The following is a 27,051-nucleotide window of genomic DNA, read 5'->3' as shown; positions in this document are numbered from 1 at the left end:
ATCTGAGCCACTGGCAGGAAAGGGAAGGATATGCATTTGGCTGTACCTCTTAGTCAATCTCTGGTGGATACACAGGTGGAATGATACGTCAGCATGTTCCAATAGCATGTGTACCACAGGACATTAAAAATGTAGTTATGTTAAGAAACTAAGGAATAACACCCAGCATTGCTCTGAACTTATTCAAAATGGCAGGACTTATTCAGACCTAAAAGACATTGCCAACATACTAGCAAACAAATTCAGTGCTAGCTTTAACTAGAGACTTCTTACCAAAGTGTACATATCTACATCCACTGACTGGTGCCAAAGTTGATAGCCAGGTAAGGGAAAGTGTTATAGAGTCATGATGGCGATGGCCATGGCCACCTACACACCTCTTCCCTATGGCTGGCACATGCATATCAAAAGCAGTACATCTTAGTGATGCCATCTGTGTTGGTGGCTTCCATGTAACTTGGGAGGGGCTAGCATTCATAGGATGTTCACTGCTAAATACAAGGGATGCCAGAGGTTTTGTTCCCCCACTTTCTGAATGGTGAGAGATGTGTGTGGTCTACAGTGTTAGTATTGTTGACAGTGAAATTTTGTTAATGGATTGTGTATTTGAGCATAGCATCACAATCATTGGTTAAATGTGACCCACTGACATCTGGTATGTTTTTAACCTATTGTGCTGGACCCCCTGCCAGTGGGACCTGTGAATGCATTCAGATAACATGCCTGTGGCAGTGCTGGATCATAGGCATCATTTTAAGTACCACATGTTATATAATCTGTTACATGGGGCATGCAGCTTGCAGTGCAGGTTATCACAGATACATCCCTGATGGCACTCGAGAACATATATGCATATGCACTAATCTGACTGAACCATTCACACTACTAGGCCACACAGCAAAGAATACCTAGATGAATGGTGACCAGTTTGCCTATGCATTAAACTGGCCATACTGCTCAGCAGCTGTTTATATGTACCTGCATCCCCTATTAGCACCATCAGCATTTTAATTTGCCTGTACTCCCTATGCTTAGCAGCAGCAGTTTATATACACCTGCACTCCCTCATGAGTAAGAAGTATGAACATGTAATATCTGACAATACTGACTGATTTTTTTGGCAAATTTTTGAAAATTACAATGATTTTACAAGGGAGGGGGAAAAATATGGAGCAGTAACAGGAACACTCTTCAAATCAGAGACAGTTGAGAGGAATGCTAACATCTGTGAAATCATGGCCAGGTGGCAGCAAATGGAGTACGCAGTAGTTTGTCCTGCAAATGTGACCACAGTTCATAGAATGCCTACCAGGGGGTACAAAAAAAAAAGTTTATGCTCACTGATACCCAATGCTGCTATTTTGTCATCAGCCAGTACACCTGCACTCACCATACTTGGCAGCAATTTATGTACTCTTGCACTCCATATACTCACTAGCAGCAGTTTATGTACTCTTGTACACCCTATACTCATCTTCTGCTGTTTATATAAACCTGCACACCCTATACTCATCATATGCTCTTTATATAAACCTGCATACCCTATACTCATCCTCTGCTGTTGATATAAACCTGCACACCCTATACTCATGAGCAACAGTTTAGGTACTCCTGTACTCTCTATAATCAGCCAACATTTTTTGTGCACCTGTATACTCAATACTCATCATCAGCTGTTTAAGCACTTCTGTGTACCCTGTACCACATGTTCAGTAGAAACCTAAAACATGAAGCTGGAAATAAGCCTGTGTTCTAAATTTCAGATATTAGTTTTACATAGATTAAACTTTAATTATTGGGATGACTTCTATAGCACAACCTAATAATATGCTAATAAAAATTTTGGTTCATATGCTTTTAATAAGCTTGTAGTCAAAGAGACCATTAAAAAGCTTAACCACATTACCCAATATTGATGGTATGCTGACAGATTCAAAATCAACAATGTTAAAAACGCCTTCTCTAAATTGACCCCAGCAATATGGAATCACCCACATATGAAATCAGACAAGAAGCCACACTACACAGTTTTAAAAATATACTGAACAAGAGCATGTTCAAAGAAGCATCATGTTCCTGATACAAAAAAGGGTAGTCTAAGCATATACCATATATCATATCAAGCAGGTAAGAACCTAAATCAATGGGTGTCAGCTTTCATAGTAAATCAAGTCTCTTCTAATGCTCTGTTCAACTCATGCTGTAATGTGTAAATAAAACGTTTACTATTCTATTTCAATCATAAGATACAAACTATCTTCTTACATGTACACAATAATGCAGCTGTAGTGGGGTAAAGGGGACAGCCACCACAGCCACAAAGTGCTAAACTGCATAACTGACAATAAATCGATCTTCAGTGCAATACTTGTATTTGAATAACTGCACTTGCACCATAAACTGTAGCAAGCAGTTGCTGCAGTTTAAAATGAAGGAAGTGTTTTTTCTTCTAAATGTTTTGACAAGTCATGCACATGGCCAGCCATGAACTCTTGTAACTCATGCCTTTCAGTCAGTATTATCGTGCATCATCCTGCGCAAAATCTGTGGGTTGGTACTTTGAGATGTAATCTAGTACATTATATATGTCACTAAGTACATCAATGTGGACTGCAGATATTAAGATCATTATCATGAAGCTACAGCAAGGCATTCACACTCCACTCCTTTACCGCCAGTCAGCACAAAACTACTCCAAAATTGTATGCATGTACAATATACATATATAACGTATGCATCCCATTCATACACACACACACACACACACACACACACACACACACACACACACAAACGTGCGCACGTAGCATACAGTCAGCAAAGCTCTCAGCAGTTTCTTTACAAAGAAATCGGGGGCAGAACCAAACAATAATATGGGACGGCGGCCCAAAATAAAAAAATAAAAATAAATAAAACAAGATATTAATACAATTCACTCTGAAAGCTAATGGAACAACACATTTTATATTAACATGCTTTCTCTGAAAAGTAAAAAGTAAGACACTCTAATGACTGGCATACTGAGTGACTAATCCTCACTGAGACCACAAGAAAACTGGAGAAAAACAATCTTAAAACCACCAGTAACAAATAAAAAGATTGCAGGAAGGTCACCGGAAGTAGCAATGGTAAAAAATTACTTTAATATAGGAACCACTCCAAACATTAACACATACATTTTTATTGTTATCCAGACTTCATAGGTTCATAGGCTGATACTAGGCTATCTGTCCTAGGGCATTTATAAGCCTAGCCAGAGTGTGTTTGGCTTTCGCCACCCTTTTAGATTAGTTGACTGTGCCTCTGTATAGTAAGTCACAGAAGAGATCTCAGGGGTAAACCTACGATCTCCCATCCATTCGTCAAGATTTCTCTTGAAGAGGGTCATTGAGGGGCTCTGCCTAACATGGATTGGGATTTTGTTCCAGAGTGAGGGGAGCCTCTGAGATATGAATCTGTCCCTCCAGCATGTCCTATTTATTTCTGTGCTGAGGTTTAAGTCCCTGGAGTGTGTAGCTCTAAGGGATTTGGATTTCCTGAGGTGGAGCATGTCCATCAATTCTGGGTTGGACATGGCTTTATACGTCAGGCACAGATCACCTCTGAGTAGGCGGTAAGCAACTGAGTAGAGCTGGAGTTTCTTTAGCCTAACTGCGTAGGGCATCTGTTTGAGTCCCTTGATCCTCTTGGTGAGGTAATTTTGGGGTCTTTCCAGTTGCTGCAGGTGTTGGGTAAGGTACATCCCAAATGGGGAATTGTATTCAGTTATGGGCCTGATGAGTGATGAGTAGAGGGGCACAATGACCTCTCTTGGTCTAGATGTGAACCCTTTCATGATAAGGTGGGCTATATAGAAGGTCTTTCTAACCACTTTGGCAATGTGATTGTCAAAGGAGTGATTGCTATCTACTTGGGTCCCCAAATCTCTAATTGCTTCTTCCATACTTAATGGATTGCCACCTATGTGGTAATTTGTAGGCACTTTGTTTTTCCCAAAGGGGATGACTATGCACTTTTTGGCATTTAGCTTTAGACCATGGCTCTGGCACCAGTTATCTGTCTCTGTGAGACCCTTTTGGAGGATGCTTGTGTCAGTCGGCGAGTCGATTATGGCACCCAGTTTGCAGTCATCTGTGAACTTGGTCAGCCATAGTCCTCCCATGTTAGCCTGTACCTCAGAGAAATATATACTGAACAAGAGAGGTCCCAGGACTGAGACTTGTGAGATGCCACTTGTAACTGGTTTAGAGTCTGACATGGCACCTGTAATTCTGACCATGTGGGTTCTATCCCTGAGCCAGTTTGCAACCCATCTTGTGACATAAGGGTTGATATTTAAGCTGGTGAGCTCATTTATGATGCCCGAGTGGGGTATTTTGCGAGGTCCAGGTAGGCTGTGTGGACTACCTTCTCTTCATCTATGGCCTTGGTGACTATTTCAAAGAAGTCGTCCAGGTTCAATAGGCAAGATCTGCCCTTAACAAAGCCGAATTGGGTAGGATCCAGTGTTTGGAGGTTCCCATTGTCTTTGTTTATGAGTTCCATGATGATACGCTCCATAGCTTAGCAGACCAGGCTAGTCAGGCTTATAGGGCGATAGTTTCCGGGGTCCATTGTGGCACCACTTTTGTGGAGTGGGACCACTGTTGCTGTACGCTATTCCTTGGGTACATATCCTCTAGTATGGCTGAGATTGAACAGTGACTATATGTGAGGGTTCAGTTCTTCTTGAAGCTCATGTAAGACACAGCCCTGGACACCGTCCAGTCCCACTGATGCTGTGTTTTTTGCTTTGGAGAGGGCAGCTCTCACCTGTGCATCTGTGATGTCAGGGAGGCTACACTCTGTTGGGATAGACATTTGCTCTTCTGGGGAGAAGGGGAGAGAAGTTTGCACTGAACCTGTCTGTCAGGATGTTGGCAATGTCTGTGGGTTCAGTGTATTTTTTGTCATTGTGCACTAACTCAGAGCATATCTGGGAGTTGCCACCCAGGTTCCTGACATAACTAAAGAAGACCTTGTGATTATCTTTAGCATCTTGTGCAATTTTTCTTTCAAAGCTGGCCTTAGATGATTTTATGAGGGATCGTAGTTTCTTGCTAGTACTGATCAGAGATGCCTTCCCTTTTTGGGATTTTGCTCTATCATGTAGTAGCTTCCTCCTTCTGTTGTATAGCTTATTTATGGCTGGGGTCCATCAGACAGGTCTCCTGCCTTTGGAGGAGTGAGTCTTGGTTTTATACTAAAATAAAACACGGAGACAGCCCTTAAATACTACATTCAAATGTCCTAACCAATAAAATCGCACATCCAATAAAACAATTAAATACTTATAAAATATTAAATATATATAAAAATATATATAAAAAACACTCATAAAATCCTTTATATAAAGAATATATATGAATATATATAAAAATATATAAGATATATAAAAAATGCATTTGTAAGAAGTGTGTGTAAATGTGCACAGAACATCATTCATAACAAAAAAATAAATGTAATTGTTTTCAACCTAATGGGCCCATGTTTGTAAACCACAAACTGATATCAAATCTCAGGCAATGCTTCCATCTAGTGGTCAAAATATAAATTACACATAACAAAAAAGAAAATCACTACATATCTATGTGTCACTACAAATTATATATTTAATTGACTTATATTATTTTATTATACATTACAACTTAGCTGCTAAGTTTCAGAAGTGGGGCAATGGATATATTCTCATTTAAACCTGGATGTCTAGCTGCATCCATTGTTATTTGCCAATATAATTTATGATATTCCAGCCTAGTCTCCCAGGCTCCTCCCCTGGTATCCATTCCCACCACTTCTAAAACAAAAAATACAAATTTTGCCTGCCCACACATTAGTGTATGTTTATATAGAGCATTTTTTTTCATTTTTCTTAGAAATATCATAGACATGTTCATGTATACATCTCTTTAACCGATGGTCCGTCCTGCCCACATAGAAGGCACTACAAATTTCACATGTAACAAGACACACCAGGCCACTAGTGTTACAATTACTAAAACATCCAATGTTGATAGTTCTATTCCTACTTATAACCTCTACCTTATCTGTGTTAGATATATACGCACATTGGGAGCAGGCCCTACATTTAAAGGTTCCAAACCTTTTACCCCCACCTCTAACACTTTTGTCCTTCCTACCTTCAAACAATTCCTTCAGATTTTTCCCCCTTCTGAAAGTAAATTTGATAGGTTTATTTCTTAACCCTTCCAAATCAGTAAAGAATGTAAATCTATTCCATTCCATTTTTACTACATTCTCTACTACTCTAGAGTCAACATTAAAATCCATAGTAAATGCCCTACAATATTGTCCTGTATCGCTTTTACCTAAATCAGAGACCACCATATGTTTGCCACTACCCAGTAAAGGGTTATATCTTGACTTTTGAAAATTTATCACATAACTAATAGATTCATCCAATAAATTCACTGGGTAGCCTCTATGAACAACCCTTTAAGGTATTTTATATTCTTGCGCAAAATCTTCATCAAGATAAGTCAATCTACTGGCTCTGATTAGTTGACCCTCTTTTGATTATAGGGGTGGGCACTATTAAAATGCAAATAGGAATTGGAAAAGGTTTCTTTCTGAAAAACTTTAGATTTTATACCCATATTAGTTTTAAATGGGCATGCCTTTGTTGAAGGTTCGGCATCGAGCTGGCACCTCGGCACCGTAAAAATCTACTGCCAGTCAGTAGCAGACCGGAGTTCCACTGTGGTGACCCCTAACTGGGAAAAGCCAAAAGAAGAAGAACAACAACATTAGTTTTAATAATACTTACATCCAAGAACTCAATCCTCTCATGAGTAACAGAACTAGTAAATTCCAAGAAAGGGGACGTAGTATCCAAATATCCTAAAACTTCATCCTACAATGTAGCTGATTCCTTCCAAAAAATACAAATGCCGTCAAGGAATCTCCTGTAAAGTATCCAACAATTCTAATATTTAGAATTAAAAACAAAATTTTTCTCCCACCATGCCAGGATGATATTCACATATGTGGGGGAACAATTGGCCCCCATAAGTACACCTTTTACCTGGTGGAAATATTCACCTCCATAATAAATAAAATTATTTTTAATATTAATTCCATCAGGTATAAAATAACATGCAATTCATCACAGGTGATATTCCCCTTATCCACCAAAGCTGCTTGTAGCCATTCCAAACCCACATCTTGCAGAATGATTGTAAACAAATCTTTAATATCCACAGTTACAAAGATAATATTTTCAAAAGATTGATTCAAATCGATAACTCTAAGAAGCTCCCATGAGTCTTTGAGAATCAAAGACTTGGTGACCCAGTGTTTTTTAAGTTTCATATCCACCAGTTTTGCTGGGGGCACCATCTTAGAGCCTTCAGCAGAAACACTGGGTCTAAGGGGGGGGGGGGTTGATCTTTATGTACCTTGGGTATTCCAAAAATTGTGGGTATCCTAGGATGTACCAGATGTAAATATCTAAATGTTTCCATGTCAATAAGACCTTCTAATAATAAATTATTAAGGGCAAATTCAATCTTTTTATATGCCAAGTTAATTTCATTCCTAGATACCCTCAAATAAGTAGAGGAATCACCCAAGATTTCCAGCATTTTGCTATCATAAATAACTTGATCCATGAGGACAGAGCCCCCCATCCAGTTTCATGACCCTAACTTTATTTTTCTGCTGTAGTTCTTTTAAAACATGTATTTCACTGTCTTTTAAATTATTTTTGTACATGTTTGTTTTTTGAGCAGCTTCCCTAATCTCTTTTTCCCCCACAGTCTGAAAATTTTTTATCTGTGGGTGTAATGGTGGATTGAACTCACTTTTACATTTAAAACACCCTGGTGTATTAGTTTTACTTTCACCCTGAAAAAGCAATTAAAAATTCAACTGTCTAGTAAACATTTTGAAATCTAAAATTACTTTGGTGAGATCAAACTTAAAACCCCTTGACAACAAGCTAAATTGTTCTGCAGTTAACTCTATCCCACTATAATTAAAAATATTGTAATTATTATAAGTAAACTTACTATCAGATTGTATAATACCTAAACTATTGACTGCTAAAGCTGCCCCGTGAATGTTTAATATGGACCTTTGGCTCTCCCCCTCCCCTGATAACAACCTCATCCCCCCCTCCCCTTTGGGATTGTTGAAAATATTGGGGGGTTCTCTGGTTCATCAATCTCTCTGAACGTCGGAAGGGGGGGTACTCCAAAGGGTGCAAATGAATACTTCCATCCCCTTGTTTGTTATCTAATTGGTGAAATTCTAACAAATCCTCATTTACATGGCCAACCCCATTCCTTTGGTTATTTGCCCTTTTAGGGACAGGGTAACAATGTTTCTCTTTATATTCTAAAATATCCCTATCAAGTTTTTTTAATTTTTTTGTTTGATGTTAACTGTGCAAATTTCATCTCTTTTGTCCATCACCTCATAGTATTTCTTTTTTTCTGTCTCTACAGTGCACATTAAATCATTAGTAATCCATTCATTAAGTTGCTCTATAATAACTTGCAGTTCCTTCATCTTAACTTTGTTTTGTTTAATAACAATTCTAATAATACCAAGTCCACCTCTATTAAATACTTCTAAAAGTTCATCATAAAATTCAGAATTTACATCAATATTGTTGGGAAATTTATATACTCTTAGGCCCTTGGGGACAATTTCCCTTTTTAAGCATTCTTTCAAGTATTCATTGTCTATACTCAGGGCCTTATATTTTCCCAAACCATCTAAAAACTTATTAAGACTGGTATTGAATATGTCACTTTGTCCTTCATTAATTGTAACATTGTTCCTATTATCAAAGTTAATCACTACTCTCTCTTTAAACTAGTCAGAAAACAACTTCCTCGGCTGAACAATCACATTTTCTGAACTACTAGCATTTAAAAAGTCACCTCTTTGAGAGGAGCCGTGGATTTCTCCATTGCTCCTATTTCCACTGTTGGTGTAATCCTTACTGAGCTAACAGAAAAAATTTTATGTAGGACAGGAGAAAATATGAGTCAAAATCAGAGATGTTTGGCTAACAGATAATGCACATATGCATATGTTATGTATATTTTGTTGACTAGGTTAGTCCCAGTAAACCTATGGCTTCTTTTCAGTGAAAACCTAAGTTAGCAAAAATGCTGACTAGGGGGAAATTTGGCAAGGGTACTGGGGAAAATTCCAGTACTCTTTTTGATAACTAATGTGGGATGTTTTACATCCACCTGAACTACCACCAGCTGGTGTCAATGGGATGTCGTTTTAACATCTTATTCAAAGAATGGCACACTGAAGATTTCAGCAATCTTCTTATGTTGCATTGCAATGTCTGTATTCAAAAAGTAAAGCCAAATACCCACTGTAGTTATATGCACTACTGCTCTTACAGAAATACTGGTCAGAAAATTACCATACTATTTGAAATAAACTCTGTATATCAGAAAAAAATGCCCACCCTAATGCAGTCAACAAATACAAAGAAAAATAAGCTGAAATGTGTAGAAATCTCACCCATATGCAGAAATAATTGCCCACACACAATACACAGTAAAACTGACAACCACCAAAAAAAAATAAAACCTAGACTACAAAGCTTTATACTTTTTAAATGGTCATGTTATTTAAATATTAAAATAATGCAACAAGTACACCAAATACAGCCTTTCTACTTAGTTTCTTCAGTAATTACAACAGACATAAGAGATGGCAGAAATAATTCACAGTTTAAATAAGAATCCATCAGAAATAGAAATGTTCACTTACCTGTAATGTGCCAGTGTGTGGTACAATCAAGTTATGTGAATTCCAAGAACAAATGCTTGATGCTGATGGCTCAACCAGAAGACAACAATAGGAAAACCACAAGGAAAAAAGACCTCTGGAAGAGTGCTGTTAGATATCCAAAAAATTTAATAAAATATCTGCACAAAACCACACAAATTTCAGAGAGATTAGCGCTTTCGGGTGTTAACCCTTCATCAGATAAAAACATATATTACAAAGCACCATTTAAAATAATATGCAACCAATCAACAACAGGTAGACACTAATAAAAAACCCGCCTATTTCTTAAGGTGGGTTTTATGGGAACAACATCATTTAGCCCCGGGTTCCTATGTGCCATAAATTCTATTATCTTCCTAGACTCAATTAGTTCTGTATACTGTTTGATGTCACCTCCCCTCTTATTAAGCCTCACATTAACTATAGCCCTAAAGGTAAAAGAATGAGTGGGATAATCATTAATATGTCTGAAAAGGGCATTATGTGTATCTTTGTTTCTAATACTGGATAAATGTTGTAGTATTCTAACTTTAAACATACTGTTCGTCTTGCCTACGTAAAAACATGGGCAAGACTTGCAGTTAGCCAGATATACTATATCTCTGGTTCTACAAGTGACTCTAGCTTTGAGCACAAAGGTTTTATTAGTGACAGGATGCACAAAGGTGGTATCCTGAAGAATATGAGGGCAGGCCTTACATCTACCACAGGGCTTGCTACCTACAGATAGTGCAGGAGTAGCAGATGCACCGGTATGTTCCCCACACAAAATGTCCTTTAGACTCTTGTTTTTCCTATATCCAAACACTGGAACCGGACCAACAATAGTATTAATCTTGTCATCACTGGTAAGGATGTTCCAATTATTCTTTATGATCCCACTGATTTCTTTTATGTTACTACTATATGTAAACATAACCTTAGATCTAATATCATGTGTTTCTTTTTGGGATGCTTTCAACTCTCTATCAGACCGATGTAGCCAGGGCTTATATTTATGTCCCCTTTTCTCTTTGTTTCTCTCTAAAACATCTTCATAGTTTCTTTAGTAATTACAACAGACATAAGAGATGGCAGAAATAATTCACAGTTTAAATAAGAATCCCTCAGAAATAGAAATGTTCACTTACCTGTAATGTGCCAGTGTGTGGTACAATCAAGTTATGTGAATTCTTCTTGTCACCACTTGCTTCTACATAGATGATAATTTCTCCAAACGGCTTTCACAAAACCTACCTACTACCTAAGCTGCAAAACAAGGCCATTATAAGTAAAACTACTACAAAAGGTCACAAATTCAGCACCCTCCGTCCTTTTACAAATCATACCAACTGTAAGTCATAATTCCACTGCCACCATCCACAAAAAAGCTAAATTCTCACAAAACAGCAATTGATAAGAAGGCTGCACTAACCTCTTCAACCTTCTTCTGTGACTGTAAGTTGTCAACTGACATGCCTTCTGTGGAAAGTGACAACATACATCACTTTGTAAGACATCCCCACACTATCAATTAAGAAAAACTCTGTTAACCCTTGTCCCACCACAGGATGCATTCCAGCAATGCCTCAAATCGCTACTTCAAATAAATAAATAAATAAATAAATAAATAAATAAATAAAGTCATTTTAAGCAACACACTGCTTAAGATTCTTACTCAATTAAAAGGAAATCAGGATCAATGCAGAACAGTGTAGTTACAGCGTAATCAGTCTGAATACAGCCATTTTCATTTGTGCTGGTACCTTATTGTTTAATCCAGTATCCAGGATCAACAACCCTTTAACACATTTCCAATGATGATGACAGCAAACTTAGAATAATAAATGAAACTCATTAAGTCAAATTCCTCTTACCACATACAGTGTGTGTGTATGGGGAACTAAAGTTTGTAATTATTTTTATAACTTTAATAAGTCTTTTAGTTAATGTGACAAACTTTAAGAAACTGTGGATTTTCTTTGGGGACTATCTGCAGAAATTTCAAAAAACTGTGTATACAGTTTTAAGTGCAATGTTTATCAGCCTGCAACACACATTGAACAACTATAGAAAAAACAATTTGAGTGAAAATCTGGGGAGCCACAAATATCAGCTACCCAAGACAAAAGTTACAGAACAAAATCTGGTATGAGGGGAATAATATTCATTGTAATAAATATTTTGATAATACTCCCCTAAGAGTCACCCATGATGAGGGATCTGGGTATGCATGCAGTCAGTAGCCTCTCCTTCAACCACCACATGGCCCCAATGGTGAGGAAATCCTTTTATGCTGAGCAACTTATAAGTAAGGACATGGCATCTAGATCCAAAGAGGTCATTATCCCACTGTACTCCACCCTTATCACATTGCTCCCTTTTGTATGTATCTGAACAGGCATATGCAGCAACTAGAGTGACCTCAGAGGTTCCTTACAAAAAGAATAAAAGGTGTAACAAACCTGCCGTATGCAGAGTGCCTTAAAGCCTTTTCCCTCAACTCAGTCTCCTATTGATTGAGGGGTGATCTATGCCTGGCTTACAAGGCATCCACAAACCCCACACTTATGGATCTGCTACACATTTGTAAGTCAAAGAGTACCATAAATACAAGGTATAGGAACCTGAATTTTGTCTGTGACTTAAACAGAACATGCTGAAAAGACAGATATGTGTCCCAGAGACTGCCCCTCCTATGGGGCAGGCTTGGATGGGGAATAAGAAATTTACACCAGGCCTGACACTCATGTCCTTTATGGACAGAGGTATCTTATAAATGCCTTGCTCTCAATGTCATATTCAGAGACAGGACATCATTATTCTTTTGGGAAAATTTGGCTAGGCTTAGAAAGGTCCCCTGGTCATTAGCCTAGTAACAATCTGTGAATCTATGAATCTACGAGTTATCATGGCCATACCTTTCAAGTGTTCCTCATTATGAGGAACATATCTCATTTGGGGTTTTAAAAGTTCATGTTCCTTGCAGTTCCACATTGAAAGGGTCTGTCACACATTTAGTGTTAGGAATGTTTTAAGTGATATCCATGGTAAATAGAAATGAATCATATTAGTTCATTAAAAGATACTTTTTATAAGTAAAACATGCATATTTTAACCATTGTATGGCCTTCCTAGCTGAAGTTGTTAGTAAGCGTTCCAAATTTTGCCCATTTGTTCCACGTTAACAGAGTTAGTGTTTCTCATTTTGGAGATGGAAGGTTTAGAGTTATGATCGTAGCTTTGATAAATAATGACATAGAAAACATTCAGACATTGGATCCAAACCATTTTGGTTTCATCAAGGGCAGGTCAATGCCTACTTCACCTGTGGTCTTGTTTGAGACAGTCACCAATGCAATGGATGAGGACAAAATTCTGCACACTGCCTATCTCAGTTAAACAACCATCAGGAAAGAAAAAAAAATGTGATGAAAAATCTCAGACAGACTAAAAATAAATTGTTACATACAATATGCAGTAAAATGGGCAATCTGTAATAAATAAATCCTAGTATAGAAATTTTTAAATTATTTAAAGCACAAAACATTACAACAGAAAGTACAATCAATTCATAACTCTTACTTATCCTCTCCTCCAGCAGTTGCATGTAACACATAACATGGCATAAATAATTCAGCACAGTTTAAGTAGGAATTTCACAAGCATTAAACAAAATCACTTACCTTAATATTCAGCTGTGTGGTATAATTAAGTATGCCTTATTCTACAAAGCTGATCATTTCTTCAAATGACCTCCACATAACTAACCTACCACCAAAACAATAAAACATAGTCATTATTTATAACACTTACCACAACATAGCCCAAAGTCAGAGGTCTTCCTTTCTCAAAACCTACCATGGTCAATTCATAATCCCACTGTGACCACCAACAAAAAAGTAAAATTCTAAAGAAATAACATTAATAATCAAGAAAAAAGACTGCAATAACCCAACCTTCATTGTGACCATGTGTTCTCAACTGAGCTCAATTATATAGTTAGTAACACAAATACATCAACTCCTAAAGAAGCATATCAACCACCCCCTTGTGATCCAATAAATAAATAAATGAAACAAAAAAACTGACAATTGATTCCCCAAAAGAAGCACCAAGGCTATACCTAAGCTCACTACTTTGTGATGAGTACATTATCTAGATGGCCAAGTCAAATAAAAAAAATGCATTGAATAAATGGATACATTTTAAACAACCTGTGAAGGCTACCAGCCCAGCAATCTAGAATTTTCTAAATAATTCTGTGTCATTGTAAATATAAACATGATCCATAGGCTTGTCTACAAATGCAAGTAACCTGTATGTTATGTGCTGAGCTTCAAAAATGTAACCACAGTGCACCCTACTGGAAAAGAGCAGAAGTGTATATGGACTATATCCCTGTGCAAATGTATGTTTTCATGGTAGGAATTGGGACATACAGAGTTAACTTGCAAATTTTGGAAAAAATAAGTAAAGAGTTTTATGATTGTGTGCACCACAGCTAGAAGACAAAATGTCTGCAGCTAGAAATTCTTTCTATTGTTTGGATACAGAAATAATTACTAGGTTTAAAATGTAAAAGTGTTAATTGTTTTACGACTTCCAGTTTCAGGCAAGCTTCTAAGAGATAAGTGTCAGCTTATGAGAGATAAGCATTTTTCACGGACATGTTAAATATTTTAAGTTCCTGTTAGCCTGGGAACTAAGGCAGAGGTGACAAGAATGATGCAATCTGAGATGACCCAGCAGAAATGTTTGATAGTAATTTAAGAACTATCTCAGAGAGAAAGTGAGTGCATTTTGTATTTGTCTCTGGACCTGTAAACATCTCACCAGTACTTGTCTTGCTCTGTAAGACTTAGATCATAGTATCTCTCTTTGATGCAAATAGTAAAATAGTAAGATCAGTCTAGATGTTTTCTGTATTTATATGAGACTGCATGCAATGTAGTTTTAAAGTGTTTCCTGTGATTCTGAACTCTGTTGTCACTGTATTGGGTTATTGAGTATTGTCTTGTTCTGTTATTTATTATTACATATAAACATTTTAATTGTGGCTGGTTTTTTAGATATATTTAAGCACTTAGAGTACTTGCATATGCATTTGGTAACACTGTACAGGCCACTCTTAAATAGCCTTAGTCTTGGACACACATACCATTTGCATAATAGTAACATTACACGAAGCACTGGTTGGACAGATAGGGTGCTGCAGGTTTTGGCTTGACTACTCAGCTGAAAGCTTAACCCTATATCTGTGCCAGTGGAGAGTTTTACTGGGGATCTGGACAAAGAGGGAGAAACCAGCCCCAGACTGACCATGATCTCTGTGTGCTTTTAAGGGAAACTGTACTTTACTGTGTGTGTACTTGTCATCCTCCCAATGTGCACATCCGTCACTAGTGTTAGTGGTGAAGATTGAGGCTCCTTGATTAATGGGCCAGTGCAGCAGTGTCATACAGCCCATCATTTATGCTTCTCATTCACTGAAATGAAAATTTGGATCAATGCAGAGGACAGTGTAGTAAGTGCCTCATCAAGCTGAATATGATCATTTTCTCCTCTTATGGCAACTATTCTTTAATCCAGGGGCCAAGATCAAACATGCTTGACACATATCCAAGAATGATGGGAGTGAGCTTAGAGTAATTTGTAGGCAAGATGATTAATTCAAGCTTCTCTTAACACATACTGTGCCTGGGAGATGACTAGAATATGTCATTATTTTTATAGTTTTAGTCAGCCTTTTACTTCATGTGATAAAATTTAAGAAACTGTTGATTTTGTGTGGATATTTCAATTTACAGAAAATTGAAAAAAAATTCTATGTATACAATTTTAAGTGTATTATTTATGAGTCTGTAGCAGACATGCAGTAGATACAGAGAAATAATTTGAATGGAAATCTAGGGAACCAGAAATATCAGCTTCTCATGTGGGGAAGGGATGTATAAATAGAATATAGTGTGAGGGGAAACACATTCTTTTAAATGACCATGTCATATCACAGCAACAAACAAAATTTCATGATTATGGGTTAGTTTGAGCTTTCCTAAACTAGCATCAGAAGAAGGTCAGAAGCATTAATGCACAGTACAACACATAGATACATTTTTACAGATCAGGTGAGAATGTTATATTCCTGCAATGCACTGAATAGTGCACACTCAGTTTATATAGCATGCATAGCCCAGTGTAAGTGACATATTTGTGGTGCAGCTATACATTATCCACAGTGAGAAATAAAATATAGAATAATGAGAAATGTTTCAAAACAGTCTAAAGGAGGCATGCAGTTCTTTCAGAAACCATAGTCCATTTTGATAGTATGAAAGCATGTATATGAGGTGACATAAACCATGAAGGAATATATATATATATATATATATATATATATATATATATATATATATATATATATATATATATATATATACACACATATATGTGTGTATGTGTATGTATATATAAATAGATATAGATACACACACCAAGAATTAGCAGTATAAATGAAATATATATAAAAAAAAACAGTTGCTATGGCTAGAAGTGACTGTAGGTACTCTCCCTCTAACCTTCCTGCAGTAGTCTATTCAATGAAAAATACTTCTTTCTTCCAGTATATACACCCTCCTTGCAGGAAGGACCACTGAACACTGCTACTTTGCATTCTGAGTTCAACACCTCAAAGTCTAAACATGTGTGCACAAATACTTTGCCAACATCTGCACAAATAAGTTTTGCAACATTGCCCTTTCGGAGGAGATTTTGAACAAAAATAAGTATTGCGACTGGATTGTATTACTTTATTACATGGACATTGCTTAATGTACTCAAGTAAACTGCAGTGAAATGTGTGGTTGACTGAAATGACCCCTTCATTCTGGGCAGTTAAGTCTGCAATGCACTTACATTTACAAATAATATAGGGCCTTGGTACACATACTTCATCAATACTTAGCCCTCCGGCATTGCAATGTTAAGTATTGTTTGGTATTGATGTGCACATTGACCATGCATAAGCAGATAGCATTGCTAATATCATTAGCATTCATTAAGGTTTATATACTAGTATAATAACCTGAAGATCCATGACTGCGTCATTGTCCATCTTGTGTTTCTGGATGTCTCATGAATACAACACAGCTACTGTACATGTCAGTCTCAGTTCTGCAATATACATTAATGACATAATAGCTGACCCAAGTCAACAATATGTATGTATTATTGATCATAAGATTGCATTTACTCCTTCAAATCAACCAATATCAGTGACAGTGGTACAACAGGGAAACACTTGCCTTTAGTGCAGAAGGTTGTGGATTCTATTCCTACACCAGGTAGATAAATTGCTGACACTTGCAGTGCCGCATGGGGGGGGGGGTGATGCACTCCTGAGTGTGCTGTCCTTCAGATGAAATATTGAGTTGGTGGTAGCTCAGGTGGATATAAAAGATCACACAGCACATATCAAAAAGAGTCGGGAACCTTTATTTAGATACACATTTACATATATGTGTACATATTTACAGATTTATAAAATAATTTTAAATCTTTTTCATTTTCAAATTTTAAACATCACAACTTGCCATTTCTATATTTTCATATCACCCCCATTTCTTTCATAATCATAATTTAATTTCCTTTAACATTAGTGACAATATCCATTTCCCAGTAAACATGATTGCATTAATTTTTTCATTCTATATAACCCAAACTACATAAAACATTTTCTTATTTTTCAAATGTTTGTTGTTTTCATAATATTATCTTCAATCATGAGTATTTATGTTTTCATATTTTTTGATATTTCCAAAACATTTTCTAATCATAATTTATTCTACAACTTTTTAACTCTCATATTTTATATAAAAAAAAAGATTCTGTTGTTTCTTCTTCTCCACAATGCAAACATATTCTTTCACTTTTCTTTTTATATGGCTTATTAAAGCCTTAACAGTTAATTTCTTTATTCCCAGTCTCCACAAAAAGTACTAGCATTCAATTTTATATCTACACCACTGGTTTCTTTCTTTAATTGCTGTAATCTTTACTTCTGAAACACTTTTCCATAAATTAAACATTAATAATTACACAATATTATTATACTATTCTTCAACTTTATCAGTCTTTATTCTGCACATTCTTTCTTTTTTGTTGATAATTCTCTATTTCTTCATTAAAACATTCTTTTGCTCTTCTATTATTTCTTGTATTTTCCCAAAATTCTTTATACTTGTACTTTAATTTCTCATTCTTTTCATTTAACCATTTCAATACCTTATATAAATTTTATGAATCAGCATAAATGATTGGATTTATCATACCTAGCCCTCCTTCTTCCTTGCTCATATATAAAACATCCCTTTAACAGGATTTAATCTTCTTCCCCATATAAAAGACCATGAAAAAATTGTTCATGTCCTCTAGGAATCATGACAATACAGTATAAATATGTTATCTTTCCTATTTTCATTGAATTAATCAAATACACTTTTTTCTTATATGCTAATCTGTACGTTTTCCATAATACACAGGTATATTTTATTTCCTTTATTTCTTTTATTATTATTTCCCATCCCCTTCTTATTTTCTTCCTTATCAAAAGTTATCCCTAGAACAGATATTTCCATCACAGAAAATTGTGCACCTGCTATTTGTATTCCGTCACTTATTCCTTTACTCTTTTCTTTACCAAGCATCATCCGCTTTCCTTTAAACATTGAACTAAATAGGTAATAACTTCTCTTATCCACTCTATGTTTTAGTTGTTATAACAACATCATCTGCATATGACATCACAATTGAAATTTCAACTTCCATTTGAATTTTATAATTTACATTCTGCATTTTCTGGTTTACCTCTAACAAATGTATTCGTGACCAAATACAATACTACTCATAGGACACCCTTGTCTTATACCACATCTATTTCTTTATTTAAGCATCCATTAATTAAGACTCATAACTTTATTATTCTTATGAGCTGTTCTTCACCCTTGTTTAATTTTATTATTAATATTCTACATATCCATTATTTTCCACAATGTTATGCTGTATAGAATCAAGTGCTTTATTAATATCATGTACTACAAGTTTTATAACTTCAGTCTTTCTTTTTAAAGCATCTCTGATTTTTCTCACTTTGACATCCTTTCCCTTTTGTACAGTAGACACTTTCCTCCATTATGCATTGCATTTTATTCTCTAATTTATTTTATATTATTTTCATGAATAGCTTATAGTCTGTATTATTTAAAACTATTGGTTTCCAATTTTTATATATTTTCTCCCTTTTTCCATATAAATTTTAATACTCCACTACACAATTCCTTATATTTTAATCCCTTATTTAACTATTCATTGAATACATATACTAAATAGTTTTTCAGCCAGCTTTCTAATTGTTTATAAATTTCAAGTCTAGCACCATCTGAGCCTGCTGCTGATTCCACTTTTAACTGTTTAAATGTTTCTTTTTTTTTTCTAATTCTTATACTGTAATCTCTTTTTCCAAATTATTATTTTATGCAGAATTTTTTTACTTCACATTTCTTTATGTCTCTCATTTTTACTAAACATTTCTTCCACATAATTTAAAACAATTTCCATAATGTGTTGCTGATTTTTCTTTTTATTAACCTCTTTATCTTTCATTTCCCTCATTATACTACTATCATCCTTCACTATCTTGCTTAAATAAGGTGAAACTTCTTCTTTTGTCCCTTGTAAAAAATAACTTTGTTTATACTACAGTTTTCTATTTTTTAATGTTTATTATAAAATTATTTTCCTTATCATAATGATGTTTCTTTTCTAAGTTATTTATTGCATCTTTATCTTATATTTTTGCATATTTCTGCATTTTTTTCTTTCCTTTTTTCCAAAATATATAGCCATCTTTATATTTTAATAGGCGCATAGGTGATTAATAGGCTAGTGGCAGAAGGGCCTTTACAAGCCTAGCCAATGATACATAGGATGCGACAATATTATATCTTACTTTCCAAGATATGGGATGGGGAAGTATCAGGGTAGTGGGTCGTTGGGTGTTGGAGCCCTGAGTCATTTTACAGACTGCTTCTGTCCATAAGGGACATGGATGGACACTACCCCAGCCGTGAATTTATAGTTCCTCATCCATTTATCCAAATTCATTTTGAAGAGAGAGAGAGATGTACTTTCTTTCACAAAGATGGGAAGTTTATTCCATAGAAGAGGTAACTTTTGGGATGCAACTCTTTCTGTCCAGCAAGTTCTGTTAGAGTTACAAATAAGGTTCAGGTCCATGGAATGCATTACTCTTGTATAATTTTTTTTTTTTTTTTTTTTTTTGTGAATATGTAACATTTACATCAGGGCTGGATCAGAGAATACCTTGTAGGTCAGGCATAAGTCCCCTCTCAATAAACAATATGAGACAGAGTAAAGAGATAGGGGCTTTAGTCGGTCTGCATAAGAGATGTGTCTTATGCTTTGTATTTTTAGTGAGAAACCTCTGGGGCTGCCTCAGTTGGTATAAGTGCCTGGTTAGATACATGCAGAAGGGAGCATTTTATTCGATTATAGACCTGATGAGGGCTGAGTACAATGGCACTATGACTTTCTTTGATCTTGATACTGTGCCTTTACTTATAAGTTGAGCCACACAGAAGGATTTCCTCATTACTGTAGCAACCTGGTGTTCATAATTTAGGTTGCTATTTATCTGTGTTCTTAGGTACCTCACCACTGGGTCTACATTTTGGGGTATGCTATCAATATTCTAATTTGCAGGTCAATAAAGCAAAATGTTTTGTAAAATGTGATATAGGCTCAAATGGATATGACAAGAAATGACTGTATTAAAGATCAACCTGCTAAACATTAGTGTATATATGCAACACAAAAGCTGGAACTACATACTTAACAAAAAAGCTGTTATACATAAAAGGTGGCAATAACGACTTTTTAACATAATGACATTGTTTAATGTTTTGTTTAAATGTTAATGTTCTCACAGATATATACAAAAAAGAAAGAGTAGTCAACTATATTAAAATATACAGAGTGCAAATGGTTATGGTACAGGAGACGCATTTGGAAAGAAGTGAACATGTGAATTTGATAAGGAAAGATTATCAGGATGGTTATTCAGTGGAATGCCTAGGGTAAAGGAAAAGCAGACTACTTAGATTAATTGCAAGAGGAGCTCCAACTGTGATAGAAGATGGTAAAAAGATAATAATGGCAGATTTCCAGTGCTGAGGGGTAAGGGAGGAGGATTATACTGGCATGTATTTATATTCCACATAAAACAGCTATAATGGAGCTTAAGAACATTCTGGGAGAAAGAATCAGCTTTCAGTGGGGAATATTACTTATTGGTGAGGACTATAATTTGATTTGCCCCAGTGAAACTGTATCTGTGCTCCCAGAAGGGAAAATATAACAAAGGAGGGTAGATTTTTGAAGTAATTTATAAAAAAAATATCTGGTATGGAACATGTGAATTCAGTTGTAAGAGTTCAGATTGAATTTACATATTATTCCCTAAGATACAAAAACTGGGCTAGGCTACACAGAACTTAAATTTTACAGGAACATGTGCATTTAATTGAAAGTTTTGATGTGCATCCAATAATTATTTCTAATCAGGCTCCAATAATAAATAAAATAAAAATGCAGGGTGAACAAATAAAAAAAGTGAGACACCGGTGCTTTCCCACCTATCTGTTGAAAAGAGAGGAATTTATGGAATGGCTAGTTGAAATTATTTGGGAGTTAGAGAAGATAGAAATTTCTCATGAAAATATAGGGAGTGGGATAAAATTAAAGTGGAGTTTAAAATTAGGGTTGAAATAAAGAGAGAAATGGTTAAGAAGTAACAAGAATTATTTAGAGGGCCTGACAATTGTTAAAGTATTGCAGAATAAGGGGAATCTCAGAAAACAAGAAGAGGAGCAATTGTAGAATGCTAAACAGAAAATAAGGGATTACCTCGATAATATGAATAAGTTTAGAAAGATTGCTGTTAACTCATTCACTCTGGAGAAGCTCAGAAAAAGCTGCCTGCTTAATTCCACCAAAGGAATAACAGTGCAACCTGAGCTCATTTTCAGAAAATCCATTTGTAATATCATACAGAAAACAAATGTTCATAACTCTTTATAAGAGCTAGACTAAAAATGTAAATGCAAAAGTTGTTCAGCAGACACTGACCTTTCCAACAGTGTAAATGTTGATAGTGCATATCAAAGTCATTATTAAATATTCGGCAAGGAATGTTGATATTGTGCATATTTTTTACCTTTTTGGAAAATCAAAATACAATATCTTGGTCAATGTACCATATAGACCAACACAATCTGTATTTAATTTGTTAGTATGAATGTCAGCTTTAAAATGATACCTTAACCATTACTGTGTGATGCTCCTTTATGGAGATATTTACAGAAACATGATTAATATAATATTTCTCATAATTGATAAAGAAAACATAATATGTCATCACCTGTAACAGACAGAGCCTACATATCAGTGTAGAAGTTGTGTGCCTGAATGTCAGCTTCAAAATTATGCATTTGTGTGATCACCATGCTCCCTTGCAAAGATATGGGTATAATAATGAGAAGTATTGCAAAGGTATACTTTTCATACTCGAACAAGACTAAACAAACTGTGATATCTGTACATGTGTACAGTGCACAGACACAGTTATTTTACCATGTTGTAAGGAGTAACACTCTCTTCAAAATGAGGTATTACTTGGCACACTGATATGCTTCCTTGCAAAGTAATTTACCAAAATATGAAAAAAATCATAATTTTCATAACCTATCTCTAAAACAAACTTTGATATCTGCTCATGTGTACAACATACAGGCACAATTCTTTCACCATGTTGGAACCAGCAATACTGTCTTTAAATTGAGGCATTACTTAGCACATTTAGATTCTCTCTTGCGAAGTTATTTGCCAAAATATGAAAAAAAATCATAATTTCCATAACCTAAGTCCAAAACAAAATTTGATATTTGTACATGTGTACAACATATAGGCACAGTTCTTTTACCATGTTGGAACGAACCACCAATATTGTCTTCAAAATGAGGTATTACTTAGCACATTCAGATGCTTCCTTGCAAAGTTATTTACCAAAATATGAAAAAAATCATAATTTCCATAACCTAAGTCCAAAACAAACTTTGATATCTGTATATGTGTACAACATACATGGACAGTTCTTTTACCATGTTGGAACTATTAATACCTTCTTCAAAATAAGGTATTACCTAGCACATCCAGATGCTCCCTTGCAAATTTATTTACCAAAATATTAAAAAAAATCATAATTCCCATAACCTAAGTCCAAAACAAACTTTGATATTTGTACATGTATACAACATAAAAGACAGTTCTTTTACCATGTTGGAACTATCAATACCATCTTCAAAATAAGGTGTTACGTAGCACACTCAGATGCTCCCTTGCAAAGTTATCAAAATATGAAAAAAAATCATAATTTCCATAACCTGAGTTCTAACAAAACTGATATCTGTACATGTGTACAGCATTCAGAGCCAGTTGTTTTACCATGTAGACACATATGATTGTAAATATACACATTCTCGGTGTAGCCAACATACTGCTGAATATGTACATTTAAAGATTAAAAGCAAGGTAAGGACCACCACTCCACTAATGACCCCAGGACAAGCATGGGACTTCAGTGGCAGGCAAGGCCATCTGATCTGTCTGATAGCTATACTGGCTACCCACTCAGACAACTGATACCAATGCAGTCTCATGACCTCCTTCAGTATCAGCAGTCTGCCTTACCTGTGCCTTTTCTCTTTACATGTGTCCATTCAGCAATGGACCTAAGGGATCAAGTTCTGTATTAGTAAGCCCTTCCTGTCATCTAAACTCTACACATGCCTGATAAAAGCAGACTAAAAAAAGAAGTATTGCAGGATGGTCACTGACATATTAGATTGTACGTGGTAGTACTCTCCTGAAATATTTGTTCTTTCTCAGCATCCTCACCAGCTCCTTACCATAGTGATTTACAAAACTCAGAAAAATATATTTTGCACAACACATTTCATAATAGAGTTTTACTTACTATACTGGTCCTACTTGGTCATGGCTGTTTTCCATTATTCTCACAAGCTGCATGTTACCAATCCTGCATAGCTCTCCTCTCACCATTGTGGAGGTCAGTCAAGAACAACACAATGCCCTCCTCAGTTAGGTGAACACCATCCCTTCTGAACAGGTGGACATCTTCCGTGGTGATGCTGTCATGGCAGATTGTAGATCCACCGACTCTGTGCATCAACCCATGCATGAACCCATTCTGTAAACGTCTGGCCTTGTGAGCTGCCCATTGACTGTTTGCTGTTTTCCATATCTGTTGAGGAATTATATCAGACCACACAAAATGACAACATGGCCACCAAGACTACAGGTGTTCAAAAATTGCTGTGATTTGAAACCATAGCCTTCCGAGTGGTTGACTGATGACATCATTCCCTCCAATGTGCAGCACAAGAATGTCGGGCTCAGGATAGATGGAACACTTCTCTTCCAACAACTGCAGTACTCCGCTCCAATGCATACCTCATCTTGCAATCCAGTATGACTTCACCCTCGATGTGGGGAAGCTCAAGTTGTACCGGTTTTCAGTTTCGGAGGCATGTCTGGCAGCCCAGTGAATGCAGGAATAGCCACATACCCACACTCTCACTTGTCGTTCTCCTGATCATGAAGCCATGTCAGTGTCAGAACGTGGACAAACCTGCAGAGAAAAGAAAAAGCAAACAGATTACTATTTATGTTTGACAGATATATTGGAAGACTGCCTATATATGTATATCATATACATTACCTGGTTAGCCCATCCAAATCTTCTATCCTATCCACAGGGGCAGTATTCTTTGCACAATGACTGACAAGGGGGCACAGAAAGGGCACAAGCAACTGGAAAAAGCAGGGTAAGGACTGCCACTCCACTGATATTCCAAGGACAGGCGTGGGGCTTCAGCTCGTGGGCATCTGAAGTGTCCTATACTGGTGCTGGCTACCCACTCAGACTGCTGGTAGCAGCAATGACTCCTGATTGAATGCAGTGCCAGCACTCTGCCTTAACTCTGCCTTTTCCATTTACATATGTCCTTTCGGCAAAGGCCATAAGGAGTGAAAGGGGGAAGCTAATGTAAACCCTCTTGCCCTGACCTACATACATTTACTAGACCTGAAGGGAGGGAGACTGAGTGGAGAGCTAAACCAAGACAACATGTGAAAAGTCCAACACTGACCCAGGTTTTGTCTTTTTGTATGAGGCCTTTCCCAGAGGGAAACATTGCATCATAGTGGCACCCCCAAGGCCATGCTTACCTAGGACAGCAGCACTATGGGACTGAGCTGAAGAGTTTGCAAGTTCCCAACTGCGATGTCTGTAATTGATAGAGGTAACCTGTAAATAGTTCATCTTGTCAGATAGCTTCCCAGGACAAGGATAACAGTGATTGTACATTACGGCTAGTACATAAATTGTTTTTCTAATGTTGTCAATTGTCATTCTATCATCAGCCTTGTGGGGCACAGTCCACATCTACCTTAGACCCTGGGTAGCTCAACAAATAGCTATGCAAGTACTCTAATGGCTGAAATATGCCTCACGGATATCACCCACGAAGATAGGTTTAAATATATTTAATATATAGTAAAAGAGCAAGACTATAATCAGTAACTCAACAAGATGACTTCACAGTTCAAAAGCACAGCAAGTATTTTACCACAGCAGTGCAGTATAGTCTCAAATACATAAAGACAACATTTGAGTTTGGATATTGTCATTGCCTTATAAGTAAAAAAGTAAACAGTGTAAAATATATCTCAATTGTCCAGATTAAGCTTCATAGTTTTGGTCTGTTTATCAGAATGAGATGTGATTTTCTGGCAATTTAGAAGATACTAGCCACTAAATAATAACACATATATTCATATTCTTCATACATTCTATGACAGGTCCTGTTACTCTAGTAACTTTCTAAGTTAAAAAGAAAAAAATTAAAATCTGTCACTGTCATAAGTCTCAAGTGTCCTGATTTTGTCTCATAGATTTGTTATATTTCTTGGAATTGTACAAATGATAGAAAGAAATTGGTGCGGGGGGTGGATTGCAATGACTCCAAGTGGAGAAAAACCCAAATCTGGCTTGTGCATTCATCAATGTGATAACAACTTCTCTTTAGGTGAATAACAGTGACAGTTGCTGAGAGTTTTGCCTCAAAAGTGATAACAACTCAGTGCTATATTGTAACTGCACTGTGATAGTGACACAGGTGATAATTGCTGCACATCAAAAGCACAGCAAGTATTTTACCACAGCAGTACAGGATAGTCTCAAATACATAAAGACAACATTTGAGTTTGGATATTGTCATTGCATTATAAGTAAAAAAGTAAACAGTGTAAAATATATTTCAGTTGTCCAGATTAAACTTCATAGTTTTTGTCTATTTATCAGAACGAGATGTGATTTTCTGGCAGATCAGAAGATACTAGCCACTAAATAATAACATATATATTCATATCCTTCATACATTCTATGACAGATCCTGTTACCTGTTGAGTAGGCATTCATTATATTACCTTGTCCAGCTGTTATGTGAAAGAGACTCATCATCATCAGTAAGGAGAACACCTGAGTGATTCAGTAAAATAGTATAACACTTACATATTGAGCCCTTCCTCCCACCTAAATTCCACAAATGACTGAAAGTCAAGAAAAAAGAGTTTATTATCTTTTATTTTATTTTTTTTTTGCTTGCAAACTCTATTACTAACTCTAATATTTCTTTATAATGATTATTGTTATTACATTTTTGTATGAAAATTTTTTGTTTTTTCTGAATGTATCTTACTCTGTGGAGCTTTTCTCCCCGGGCCTCTACTGAAAATGGAAATTTCTCCAGCTAGACTAGCCCGGTCAACAAATGTAAAATAAATAAAATAAAAAAGCACAAGACATATGGTAGCTCCATGCTTGTAATAGTCAGCTAGTAAGTTCGGAGACATCTATAAGAAATTAATTCTAGGGAATTTTGCTAGAAGTAGCACCATAACTACATAATGGAACATATGCTATGTCAAATACCATAACGAAATAACAATATTTTTAAGGTCAAAATAATACAGAAACAGCTAACATAATGCAGTACAGGCAGGAAAGAAAGGCAGTAATAGTCAAATCAT

Source organism: Protopterus annectens, chromosome 3.part0 (genome assembly GCF_019279795.1).
Source record: "Protopterus annectens isolate FY-2018-M chromosome 3.part0, PAN1.0, whole genome shotgun sequence".
NCBI lineage: Eukaryota > Metazoa > Chordata > Ceratodontiformes > Protopteridae > Protopterus > Protopterus annectens.
This window is presented reverse-complemented; position numbering follows the sequence as displayed.